Below are 13,551 nucleotides of genomic sequence, written 5' to 3' on the forward strand. Positions count from 1 at the left end.
GCTGCTGCCATTCTGTCCGCCGTTTCATTCCCCAATATGCCGCAGTGTGCGGGCAACCATTTGCATGCGAGGTCCCAGCCTTGCCGCTGTAGCTGGCCTGCCCTTACCACTATGCTCTTAGCGAGCCCGGGTGCCCGATCTGGTTTCCGCAGGTGGCCCAGTGCGGCTTTAGAGTCACATAGAAAGACGACCCTCTCTGGGTCAGCTGCGCGCCGTTCAAGCAGACCCAGGCCCAGACTGAGTGCCACCAGCTCAGCAGTTGTTGAGGAAGAATAGAACGAAAGGCGTTCTGCTACACTTTCTTCCTAGCCGCCTGTCACTGCTGCTGCTGCCGCCATCCGCAGTAATGGGTCTACCGAGCCATCAGTGTAGACCCGGTGCCAGCCTTTGTAATTGTCGCCTAGATGCCCTTCGGCAAGCTGACGTGCGGCCATGGTGGGGAGCTCTCGTTTTGGTCGATGTAGCCCTGCTTCCATTTCCACTCGAAGCGGTCTTTCGTCTGGTGGTGGTGGGGATGGTAATGTCACTGGTTCTCCAGCAATTTGGTGGAGAAGGCCAATCAGCTTACCCAGTTGTGAGTTCTGTCTGCCCTTCACGCGACTCCAGAGCCCCTTCGGGTTCATTGCACCAGGTGTCTCCGCGATGCGGACGAGGTGGCGGAGGGCTCGCTCAGTTGCCGCATTTCGAACCGTGTTCACGCCTGTCTCATTGAGCGTGTGCCGTGGTGAGGTTGTCGGCGGCACTCCGAGACAGATACGAAGAGCCCTCCGCTGTGCTCGTTCGAGGCGCACCCTTGACCGCTGGTCAAGATGTAGGAGCGGTAGGGCATATAGGGGTCGTGCCAGTAAGAGTCCCTTGTAAAGCTGGAGCAGAAGTCTTTGTGACGTACCATGACTCTGTCCCCCAAGCATCCGGAGAATGTTGCTCTGTTTCGCCATGGCCTTGAGGACATTGTTGACAGCGGGTTTCCATGTTGCTTTGTCGTCCAATGAGATGCCTAGGTAAGTGGCTCTTCTTCGCACTGGGATTGGTATGCCTCCGAAGTGTAGTTACAGTTGGAACTTATGTGTTTGACGGGGGGCTGCACACAATACAACCGATTTGCTTGCTGATAGTTTTAGGCCAAGTGTAGCAAGGAATTGACGGGTGTTGTTCAGAGCTTTTTGTAGTTGCGTCTGAACGGTGAGGCGCTGAATTCCGCGGGCGCTTGACCACAGTGCGATGTCGTCAGCGTTCACTGCCAGTTGTACCTGGGTCTTGAGGCGTTTGTTGTTAGATATCTGGATGGCCTGTTGGAGGGCGGCAAGTGCTACGCTAAACAGGAGGGGAGACAGCACACTGCCTTGTGGGACTCCACACGTGAGGCACTTCAGGTGGCTTGTTTCTCCTGACGTGGAAACACTGGCAGTTCGGCCTGTCAGGAATGCCTCGATGTAGCGTAGCGTCCGTCCCGTGACTCCGCACTGGCGCAGTGCAACAAGGATCTTGTCGTGTCTCACTGCATCAAAGGCACGTGCGACGTCCAAAAGCACGACACCTGTCGTCCAGCTCTTCTTTTTGCCCTCTTCAAGGGTTGTGGCAATGTCGGCGATGGCGTCAGCCGTACAGCGGTGTCGTCGAAAGCCATAAAAACAGTCTGGGAGTGCCTCTGTTGTCTCGAGATGATGTGAGAGCCTGCGATGCACCATCCTTTCCAACAGTTTGCCGATGGAAGATGTTAAGGCAATTGGGCGGTACGATGTTGGTTCAGATGCTGGCTTGCCTGGCTTTAGAAGAGAGACCACCTTTGCGGTCTGCCAGCTACTCGGCAGCGCTGCGTCTCGCCATGCCCGGTTCAGCATCTCGAGCATGGCTGGACGTAGTTTGGGATCAATGTTTCGTACGGCTGCTGCAGTAACTCCGTCGGGTCCCGGAGCTGTCTTTTTGCGTGGCAAGGTGCGTAGGGTATGCTCCAGCTCCCACATCTCAAAGTCACCGTTTCCTCCTGTCATGGTCCTTGTTGCGGTCTGCGTCCACATATTCCATGCTCTGTACGGTGGGTCATCCACTGGGGGTGGGCAGGGTGGGGTAAGGAGTACGTCTGCCAGTATGTTTACTGCACTCTCTGTGCTGATTACCAAGGCAATAGCCAGACTCGATATGGGTCTTTGCGGCCCTGGTTTGTTTGCCAGTGTTCGGGCCATGTGCCAGGCACGCGTCGCACCACGTGGGGCGTCAAACGACTCGCATCGCAGGGTCCACTGTTGTCTCGTCAGCTTTAGGGTGTACCTCTTGAAGAGGCCATATAGCTGGCGGAACTTGACATTGTGTTCTTGTGTGTGTGTCCGTCGAGCCTTCCGTTGCGCCTGTCGTCTCTTAGCTCTTAGTTCCAACCACCGAATGTCGGGGTTTGGTCGGTGTGCTGGTACACTGACTGTCTTCGTAGCTGATGCCAGAGCTGCAGCGAGGTGTTCAGACGGGAGTTCCGTTCCCTGGAGTTGGGTCAACAGGTAGCGGTACTTGTTCCAGTCGATCACCTTACACCTCTTGGTTGGGGGATTGGGGGGCGGTCCAATAATGATGGGCATGTGGTCGCTCCCCCAACCATCTGGTAGGGGTGTGGCCCTGATGCGGAGGGTCGGTGATGCGATGGTAAGGTCGATGACACTCCCTTCCACTCCTGGGCGGAAGAATGTTGGCTCACCTGATCCACAATTTTGGAGGCCTGCTTGGTCGATGATGTGTTGTAGTTGCCGTCCTCTCTTCGTTGTTCGGCTGTCCCCCCAGGTTTGATTGTGGGCGTTGAAGTCGCCTCCAAATATAATTTCTCCGGGTTCGGATGCTGAGATCTGGGCAAGTACCTGTGGGTGCCAGTGGCCCCTGGGATGTATGTAGGAGGACACCAGCGTCAGGAAGTTGTTTCCTTTCACTACACGCGCACCCACAAACTCTGCATTGTCTATGCAGTGCCCGGAGAGGTCGATGAAGCTGTGGTCTACGTCATTCCTCACAAATATAGCCACTCAAGGGAGCTTGTCTTGAGGTTTGTTCTGGCATGCTGTGTACCCCGGGATCCGTAGCTTAGATGCCTCCATTCTTGGCTCCTGTATAAGCAAGATGTCATACGGCATTTGCCGCAGCTGTGTTTTCAGGTCTGGTAAACGTTGGCGCATCCCGTTGCAATTCCATTGCAGAATTGAAGGTATCGCAGCTGGTTGTGCATGTTGGATTTGTTTGCTATGGTTCTGCTGTATGTTACGTTGTTGCCTGTATGCTTGTGGTCATAAGTGTTGTCTGCAGGCGGTGCAGCAGGTGTGCGATGTCCTCAGCCTCGGGCAGGTCCACTATGTACTTCATCATAGCACTGGTGGTGTTGAGGATCACTTTGATTAAAGCCTTTAGTGTGGCCGCAGAGGTCAAACTCGTAGTGTCCTCTGCTGCTTGGATGGGTGGAGCCCACTCGGAGAGGTTTTCCTGGGGCTCGAGTGATCCTATAGGGCAGTTCTGTGTGTGTGGGGGGGTGCTATGGTTCTTCCTCTGTTGTGGGTGTCCCCGTGTTTCTCGTTTTGTCCTGAGGGAGGCCTCATGAGAGCAGGGGGAGGTGTGCCAGTCCAAGGACCTGCCCGTTCCGTTAAGGTGTTTTGGGAAATCCTACTGCTCTCATTGGTCTTGTGATGTTCGATGTTCTCCTCCCGAAAGTGATCTGTCTGGGATGAACTCTCGGTTGTTTTGGGTCTTAATTCTCCACGCGGTTGCCGCTTCGACGTAGCCTGCCTCTGTGGTTGGTTGTATGTGTACGTGCGTTTGTACACTGCCCTGGATTTTCACTGTTTGACTGTTTTCCGTTCAAGGTGTCCGTCTGTAGTTTCACCTTCCTTTCTTTCTCCGTAGGTGTGATTTTTTCTTTGTTCCAGAGCGACTCTGCCTGTTTGGTCATTATGTGCTTCTTGGTCGGTTGTCATAATCTTACACATGGTCTCACTTGATTAGGGGGTCAGACCCTCTAGTGTGCCTTGTTCATTCACCTCGGCTGGTGTATTTGCCTCACTCATAGGGGGAGCCCGACCCTTTAGTGAGCTCTGTCCATTCAGCTCAGGTGTTGTATTTGCTTCAAGGGCGCCTGTTGTAGGGCGTGGGGGAATCGGGGGGAATTCATCCGGGTTGATTTCCCAGTCTTTCCTGGTACTCCGCCTGTTGGTTGGGGGCTTTTGCATTGCAGGATGTACACAAACGTTTCGTTTCCGGCTGCGCCAGCCTACTCCGCGGCCATGATTGGCTATCCGGTTTTGCGGGGCCGTCGCGCGACGAGGGAATTCGGACCGAGAGCGATCTGCTCCGCCGTCGCAAAGCGACGAAAAGCGACGGCCGGCTCATCGCTTTGCGTGTTTCGTCGCGCGACGAGGCGAATCGCCAGTGGGAATGCGCCTTTACGCCCCCTCCTCTGAAGATTGATGTGCAGCAGAAGGAGTAAGTGACGCAGGCACGCGACGGCGTGCGACGACGTGCGACAGCGTGGCGGATATAGGACTAACGTGATGTTGTGAGGTAAACGCCGACAGCCGTTATCCACAGCTGGACGTGCGTTTAGAATGACGTTGCTCTCTATGCTTTAAGACCAGTATCCCCGGGACGTTGGGCCTAAAGTCTCATTTTGAAGATCAGGACGTTAGGCCCAACATCACAGTTTGAGGTTTAACACCTTAAACCGGTGACCACTCGAAAAAGTACTCAATGTGTGCCAAGAAGCTGGTACAGCAGGTATCTATACATGCCATAGACTCAAAACCGAAAAGTTAGGCCTATGGAGGGCATATCCGAGAGTTGGTACGGTTATTCTAGAAAAGTGGTGCGTTTGGTGGGCTATTCCCACAATGCGTAAGAGTAACACATACATGCATCGTGGGAGTAGCCAACTAAAGAATCCATCACGCGAAAGCTTAGCGCTCAACCATGGTCGTAGTTAGACGGAGGGGCGCATGATTTTTGCGCGGTAATGTGCCCCGGCTCTGCACTCCCCCACCCCCCTCCTTCCCTCCAGAGACACTCACACTCGGGACTCTTCAGTTTTGCTTGTCATCCACCTTCACAGGGTGGATTGCCTTGAATTTTGAGTAGAACTATGCGGAAATGTACCAAGAGATTTCTGGTCATGAATTCTGTTTCAGTATTTTCTGTCCGTACGTAAGCAACAATGTGCATTGTTTCAGTGATCTCTGTGCGCTCGGCATATTTCAATCAGATTCAATATACATATATAATTGCCTCTTGGGAGTGGAGTTCCATAGATAGAATGAAATGTGCCGGTTTGTTCGCACGTACAGATGCAGTTAGCTACATGTATGACCAGTATTTTAGTTATGGTATCGAGTTTGTGGCGATTTTTCTTGGCACTGCCATCATGTTATTGCGGTAGTGCTTATAGTAACTAGTCCAGTGGTATGAATGTTCCATAAACATGTCGCTGCTGTATGCTGTAGTTCAAATTATAGGCAAAACGGACCTTCTGTTTTTAACCTTTTTCCGTAAAAATGTTACGCTGTTTTTCTTGATTAATAGTTGTTGATTTGCCCAGCATAATAATTGTTTATTGACTCAGCATTTGTCTGCCAGGCATGATAGGATTTTGTTATTTTCGCACGGCTGAATTCTTCAAGCGAAAGCGATGTAGGCTGACGTCCTGCTATGACTGATTTTTGTAGTAAATTTAGAACAGGGATAAATTTAAACAAAAGTTTAGGAACCTAATTTATTGCGCAAAAATAAAGCAACCTTCGCAATTTCCACACTGCAATCCTGTTTTGTAAAATTATTCCCCTCGACAAGGAGAAATTATTACAAGGAGAAAAAAAAGGAGAAGAAACGGCTGACCGCACGCAGCAGCGATGGCAGAAAGAAAACGGGGGGGGGGGGGGTTTGGCGAAAGGTCAGGAGAAGGCCGGCATGCGCGGCTGTGGTTCTCCCACTGCCTTCCCCGATTCTTGTTTCATGCGTCGCCTCCAAGGAGCGCCCTCCTCGCCCTCGTCCTCCACAGACTCTGTACCGTTCTCCGCTAATCCTAACGGCGTGAACGCCATAATCATACATTATGTGGTTTGCACTACACACGAGAGCTTTGACTGAGCGCAGGTGGTAGACCCGCCACAGTACTCGTTGAGTAAACCGTCCGTTTCCACGTCTCATTGTGCGGGTGTAGCTTAGTCGGCAAGACGACGCGCTGTCGCACCGTTTTTCTGTTCGGGTCCAGGTTCGATTCCTGGAGGTGCCAGTGATTTCTGGTATTGGCGGTGAGATGTTTGAGTGCCGCCCCGTGGTCCTGACGTCGGGTTAGGGACTCGCGCCGCTGTCGTCTGCTACACCGCTTGCGAGGGGCAGCAGCGCCTTTGCTAGAAATCACCCGCTTTGGTGCTTTAGTGCAATAAAAAGCCTATTTCTAGCAATTTAGTTATTTTTGCGAGCTTCTGAAACATCTGAATAATTTCAAGCTGTATCGCTTACAAGTTTGTAACACACTAGGAGAGAGAGAATAACTTTCTTCAGAGCATTGGCCAGAAGATCGTGTGTAACTCGTTCTTTCTTGCTTATTTGCGAGATTCAGCGCTCAGAGCTCCGCGATAAATATTCAAAATGCATAGGATTATTTTTGAGATGCTCGTATAAAGACTCAACAGTCTAATGCTACGTACCAAGCAGCAGGCCCCTGCATGCGCATCGCAGAGCAGGAAATAAAGTGGCTGTCTTCTATTTATTTCGTTGTTTACTTGTATTAGATGAATGTTTTTTTTTTCTATGCCCAACGCACCAATTTCTCTGTACCGTCACAAACGTCTTATTAGGTGGTTTGGGAATGTTTGGCCGACTCACAAAGATATTGAATATTTTCTTCAGGTTGTATGGCATACATTCCCTTCTTCACAAATTGGCTTCCGTTACGGCTGTGTGCGAGAAGCTAGGTGCATATCCGCAGCGTGCTCTGTTTATTCACATGCAAATACAACGAGAAGGCTTGTGCTACGCCACCGCGATCGCGCCCCAAACAATGTTGTCCACAGTACTCGAAGGCGGCTTTTGTGCTCCGAATTTCTATCGTAACCGTCGTTATCATAATGAACTGACTCTCAACCCGAACAATGATGACATCATTATGGTTTGGGAGGCATTATATACCCGCTAAGGCAATAAACAGTATACCTGCATCTATTACAAGAATCGAAACCGATGAATATTTTCAAGCAGCTATTTATTGCCTTCCAACCCTTCCATGCGCAAAGAACAAATACTTTTCTACTCGGGATGGCATTCTATGACTTGAAGAAAATTACTTTTACTCTCTCGTCGTGTACCCGGCCCACTACGAGCTCGATTTCATCATTAAATAAAGTTTTCTCTTGCTCCTACTACTCCTCTTGAGTGCAGTTTTCCTATAACGCACTTCCGAATATTGGAAAGATATGGCTGCGGGAAATGTAACGAAATATCCCTCCAGGACTGAACAAACATAGTGTTACTCTATGTTTAACGTAGACGTGACCGGTTTCGCTCAATAAACCTCCATACTGGTTAGAAGCCTGGTATAAAACAAACATGCGCCTATACACACAGTGGTTTATTCGGAACTCAACCTACAGTTTTTGCAGCCCATAGTACATATCGGCAAACTTGCATTCCATGGCAACATAAAGTGATGTGATACAATACTTTCGAGCGTGCGGCAAGGTTGCAAAAACTGTTGTACCTCACATGTGATTATCGGGAATCGTAATTCCTTCTGCCAAATCCGACAGCCCCGAAGGCCTAGAATTTGTTTTGGTCTTGTACTTTCGCTGTTGTCGCCTACTATCAGTTGGCTGTTCCCTTTGTTCGAAAGATTGCTTAATACAGAAGCTGACGCCCAGCTCCGACTCTTCGCGCTCCGCACAGGACCGGCTTCGCAAGGAATGGGGCAATGCCGGCAATGTTTCTTCCCTAGCGATATCCAAAACTAAACTTTAACCCACACCATGAGCTAGTGTATGCGATTTAAGCCTATTATTATGATAAAAAGTTACGCGCATGCAAAGTCTTGTGCGGACAAGCATCAGGTGTCTACCGAGCGCAAAGATACAGTAGGGGGAGCGATCTGAGTGAAGCAGACGACAAATGCGAGAATCCCTAAGCCGACGTTACGGAGGCGTGCTTCGCAGCGCCGCCGGTGGTCGCGCTCACCGCCAATAGGTATACTGCACCGCCGAAAATACACGCACTGACATCGACAGACACTTTGACAAAACGAAATCCTTGTGCATTGTTGCGAAAGAAAATATGCAGTGAATGTCGACATTTCTGAACATCGCAGGTCTTACAATTGTCGTGGCAATTCATTAAATCTTTCGTCTGTATCTAGAAAAAAATTGGTCCAGCTTGAACAGGGAGTGCAAGGCTGGTGAAACAACAGAGCTGGCGGCTTTCCCCTCTCGCCAGAGACCCGGCTGCTGCACCTCACGTGGATTTCCGAACTTTGCCGCTTAAAGTTCTCCATGACTGGCAGGCCTGGATCGTTTTGTCCTCAGGTTTTCACATCTCTCCCAATGTCGACCGCGCTAGCACGTGCTAGAACCCGGGGCAACTGGCTTCGCGAACTCGGCATCTGCGCTCCATATTTCAGGCGCAAACGTACGTTATCTGGCCAGGAGTACAGCACGCGAGAGATCACGCCACGAACGCCGGGCAGAATGTTCTCGAAGGTCGAGATGGCCGACGTCTGGCCCTCCTCACGAGGCGTACGCTCACGTGTGCTTGGTATTTTTTTTTGGTATTTCTTCCGAGCTCCTTACGTTGTGCAAGCCCACGCGCAAGCCTGACGAGGCCGGGTGCCCCTCATGAGGCGCACTCAAACGAGCGCTCGGCTGGGCTGAGTTTTCCGATTGCAGCCGACGGCGGAACTATTAAACAGCTCTGCTGCTAAATACGATTTGCGAAAGACGTCCATGTGAGCTCTGAAAAAGCGAGCTGTCCCGCCATGGTTCTGACACATGCGGAGCTTACCTGAATGCTCTACGCAAATTCTTTTGTCAAGTATTCTTGAGCCCTCAAATATCTCAAAATACTCGTTTACAGCTTTCTGTTCTACATAGTTCCCAGTACTTTTGTCGCGTCATCATAACATTTCCGAAACCGAGTGAACCCGTTTGTATTTAAACTTCCACTCTTTTTCCGACGATTCTGTGTACCTCACCTGTTGCATGAAGCCTACAGATGTAACTCTTTCGCGCCCCAAAACAGTATATGGTAAGGTACACGTTGTAATGGTCATCGCATGCTTGATAGGGACAATTTCTGAAGGGCTGTTTTTAACGTGCGAGGTATAGTAATCGTACTCAACCGAAAGTGAATATACACATACTGAAAATTCTCCGGTGAGCTAGTTGCTTTGGAGCTTCTTTCAGCTAAATCTTTTGAGAAAGTGGTCGGGATAAAAAAAAACTGGCTCGTAGTCTTCAGCTAAGCCTATCACTGCGGTTGTTGTGCCGGACGCGCAACGGGATAACAGCTGGGAACAATGGCGAATGCAGGATCTCCTTTCAGTCGGCGCGAAAATGAGTAATATTAATAATTTGTTTATTATCAAAGAGTACATAAAGAGGTAAAATGGGCCCGCCAAAGCCAACAGGTGGGCTTGTGCGGCGTCGCCTGGCAGCCGCGGCCTTCACTTATGTCAAAAGTGCCCGTTGATAGCGCCACTGGAAAGAGAGAGAGAACAAAAGGGAAAAGAGAAAAAAGATAGAAGGCGAAGAAAGTTGAAGAGAACATTTCGTCAGGCAAATAATTGAAAATAGCAGGTATATAATACGACCTTGCCGCCATTACGTAAAGGGCACGGACCCTTGGAGTGCCGCAGAGGTCTACAGGTTTAACATTGAGAGTTCGGTAATCCGTACACCAGAAATATTCAGCACGACGATTTGCGGAAACAAAATATCAAAGGACGCTAAGCCGCTTGCCTTAAATACACTGTCCGAACACGGACGTGCGACTTATAAAAAACACTCTGGGCTATGTTTTTAAAATACTGTTAACTGCATTTTTCTAGGTAGGGGTGCAGTTCAAAAAACAGCACACGCCATAGCGAAGAACAAACAATGTAAGCCAAGGTTTGAGCAAGTACATTTCGAACAGAGAAAGACAGAAATACTTTTAAGTTGTAATAATTTAGGCAGTGCCTCTAAGCTTTTTTAAATATGCAAGTCATTTGTGTGTTCCACGAAAGATTCCCATCAAGATGTACACCTAGGTAAATCTTGCGATACAGACACAGAAATTACAGGTACAGAGACAAGATGCACAATTAGACGCGTGTATCGTAATGAAACAGTCATTTGGCACTGTTTTCTGTCGATTTCGGGAACAAAGTAGCCGACCTTTTACAGAATTAATTGCTATTATATTTGCCTCGAACCAATCGACTACATTTCTAGATCATCCTGAAAGTTTGGAATAGCGAGTGAATACTCTGAGTTGCCAGCTGCACACTGATAAATTTTTGTAGTTTTAACAACAGTAGCTAAATAATACACAAAATAAAAAGATGTGACAACATAGATCCTGGCGGGACACCTGTCTTAATGTTGATACTATCGCTCAGACCTGATCCAGGTGTCACCACTTCAGAACAATCCCGATGGTAACTTAGAGGCAGATATAGAAATGGTCCGCGGAAGCCATAACGGTATAACTTATTGCAAAGCATATCATGGTTCACTGTTTTAAACGTTTTCTTAACACCAAGAAATAACCCAATCAAAACCTCGTTCTGATCTCCGCTCTTATGAAGGGTATCAGACAACTTTTCAAGTAACACCTGCGTGCCCGCGCGGCAGATAAACCCGCAGTGATGCAAACTCCGTAACTCATGCTTTTTTACAAGGGAAGTCATGACACCCAATATGTGTTTTTCAAGAATTTACGATAAGCACTATACAACCGAAACAGGGCAGTAAAGGAAGGGTCCTTTTTTCCGCTTTTATGGAGGGGAACCACGCGTGCGCACTTTATACTGTTGGTCCAAGAACAATGTTCTATTATTTTGTTTAGTATAAAGAAGATGACACCATTTAAATACCCGATATTTCTGCAAATATCACCTATATGCATGTTATCAAGACCTGATGATTTATTGCGGCTTAAACTACTGACTCTGCAAAGGCGGTCAGGCTCTGACAAAAACGGAATGACAAATGATTGGGTAGTATAATGGGACTTGCACACTGAACTGCTTCGTTTTGTTCCATGGAAAACGTTTTATTGAATTTGTTGGCTAGGTCGGAAGTAGAGGAACCAAGGTTACGTTCTAGCATGTTTTTTGTTCTAAACGGGTTCGTTACATTACGACTGATTTACTAAGTACCAAGTTTTTCCCATTCGACTAGACACTTTGAATTGTTAGGCGCAGAAATGCCTTTTTGACAAACGAATCTCCACGGCTGCTCGATTTCCTGTCTTACGGAACTCGCCGCGCAGCGCTGAGTTATCAGGGGCTCGGTGACACCTTGCCCAAACTATTTTTTTTCTTTCATTCACGCCAAAACATCAGGGGTAAGCCATTGATGCCCAACCATCCGTTCTTATTATTACTACCGTTTTATTACACCCCTCCTTTATCTGGCCCAAACAGTGAACGAAATTGGCATATGCAGTGGCGTTGTTATTATCCTGAATGAAAGAATTCTAGTCAAAGCTGGCATTTTTTATCGCACAATTTTTTATGTAAGAGGGGGACAGTATAAGTACGATCCGATGGTGAAGAGTTGGACTTGGTTAATTCACCCAAAACACTAAATACACAATACAATACTAAATACACAATACAATACAATACAACATTCACACAACACAACACTAAAACACAAGACAAGAAAACACAAACGCAGAACGGAGAAAGAAATAATTAAATATTTCATAAAGGAAACCTCGGAAGGCCGTGTCGCACACTACATATGCTTTTGATCGTTTGATTAATTTTTTTCTCGGAGAAATTACAAAATGCCCCATTGCCGTGTTAGCAGACATCCGAGCTGGCTATAGTAGGTTGGCACGTAGCTTGTGAACTAGAATTATTAAGGTGAACGCCCTAAGTCTCCCATTCTGCGAAAAAGCGGCGTTGATGTTGTAGTCGCCCGGCCAAGAAAATGACTGCCGCTGTAAAAAGTAAATAAAAAAACACATGTGAAATTTGATGACATTTGAGTCCGCGTCTGCATAGCAGCGGCCTATTTCTGCACAAACTGTTATTTCCCTTTTTATTACCAGATTTCGACCCAATTACGAGAAGCAACACATGACAACCCAGGGCAACATCACATAGAGTGCCGCCATACGAACCAATCTCTGCAGGTTCCCAGCGTAGAGCAAACGTTGTGGTCATTGTTGTTCCTTTCTTCTCGACACATACACACTGAGGGAATTGACCACGAGTCGGGAGCTTTGAGGGGCAATGTGCCGGCTTCACAAAATTAACAAAACTATGAAATAAAAACGTAAAAATTCTAGCATAGTGCGTGCCCCGCGACTCTTGAACATGATGACACGTGAGTGGAATAGCCACGCAGAACGCTGATGCCAAGGAAGCGGTGGCGTGTGCTAGTCGGCTTGGTGACTCGCCGTAAGACGAAGAAACGAATGCGAACAGAGAGAGGTACACACGTTGTAGCAAAAAAAAAAAAAAAGCCGGTCAAAGTGATTTGCCCCAAAAGACAAAGAAAAGAAAGCGAAAAACGAAAAAAAAATATAGACGCAAATACGATGAAGCAGTGAACGAGTTTTTAATAAATATCCCCAGGCAATTTCGCCTTTGAGGCACTTAAGGAAAAACAGGTGCATGGAAGAGTGCCTGACTACCGTGCTGAGAGCAGACATCGAAGCCGAGTATAGCAGGTTGCAGCGTAGCTTACGAGCAAGAAAAAATGGCCGCGTATCTGCTCCTTTCGTTGCGAATGTCGACGAAAGACGATAGTCGACTGGCGCCAAGTGAATGCCTGCCAAGTGAATGAATCCCTGTCAAGTGAATCCCTGCCAAGTGAATGCCTCCTATTTTTCCCGCCTACCTCTCGCAATGTTCCTCTCCCGTCTCGTTCCTCCCAGGATCACACGCTGCAGGTATGCTCAAGTCAATTCAATTTACCGCGTTCCACTGCTCCAAGTCGGGTGTCTCGATGCCAGCGTTACCGTACGGCGGAGACGCGCGTGAATGGAGGCACACTACCACAACGTTTATAGAACCACGTTGCCCTACTATGGTGGCTTCTAGCCACCATAGTAGGGCAACGTGGTGGCTAGGAGCCCTTCCAGCCAGGAGCGTTCCAAGCTCCAGGAGCGTTCCAAGCAGAACATGGATCCTATCTTGTGGAACGTTTCGTTGCTGTTGCCGTTTGAATTCTTAAATGCCGCCAGGAGGCGCGGGCAACAGCAGGCAACGGTTTTCTGCCGTTGATGCATTTCATTTGCTATCGCAAAAACCAAGCGTTCATGAATTGTTCAATAAAGAAACACTGAACGTATCACTTATGTATTGATTTTCTGCCTTATATTTGCGTTCAACAA

The 13,551-nt window shown here is 48.4% G+C and overlaps 1 protein-coding gene across 1 annotated transcript in view; it reads right to left on the reverse strand.

Moving 5' to 3' along the window:
- Positions 1 to 13,551, reverse strand: part of LOC144153450 (sphingomyelin phosphodiesterase-like) — a 65,328-nt gene that overhangs the window by 6,639 nt on the left and 45,138 nt on the right. The window lies entirely within an intron of this gene.

The sequence above is a fragment of the Haemaphysalis longicornis genome, unplaced genomic scaffold, assembly GCF_048455015.1.
Source record: "Haemaphysalis longicornis isolate Haplotype H1 unplaced genomic scaffold, Haemaphysalis longicornis Haplotype H1 scaffold_9, whole genome shotgun sequence".
NCBI classification, from domain to species: Eukaryota; Metazoa; Arthropoda; class Arachnida; order Ixodida; family Ixodidae; genus Haemaphysalis; species Haemaphysalis longicornis.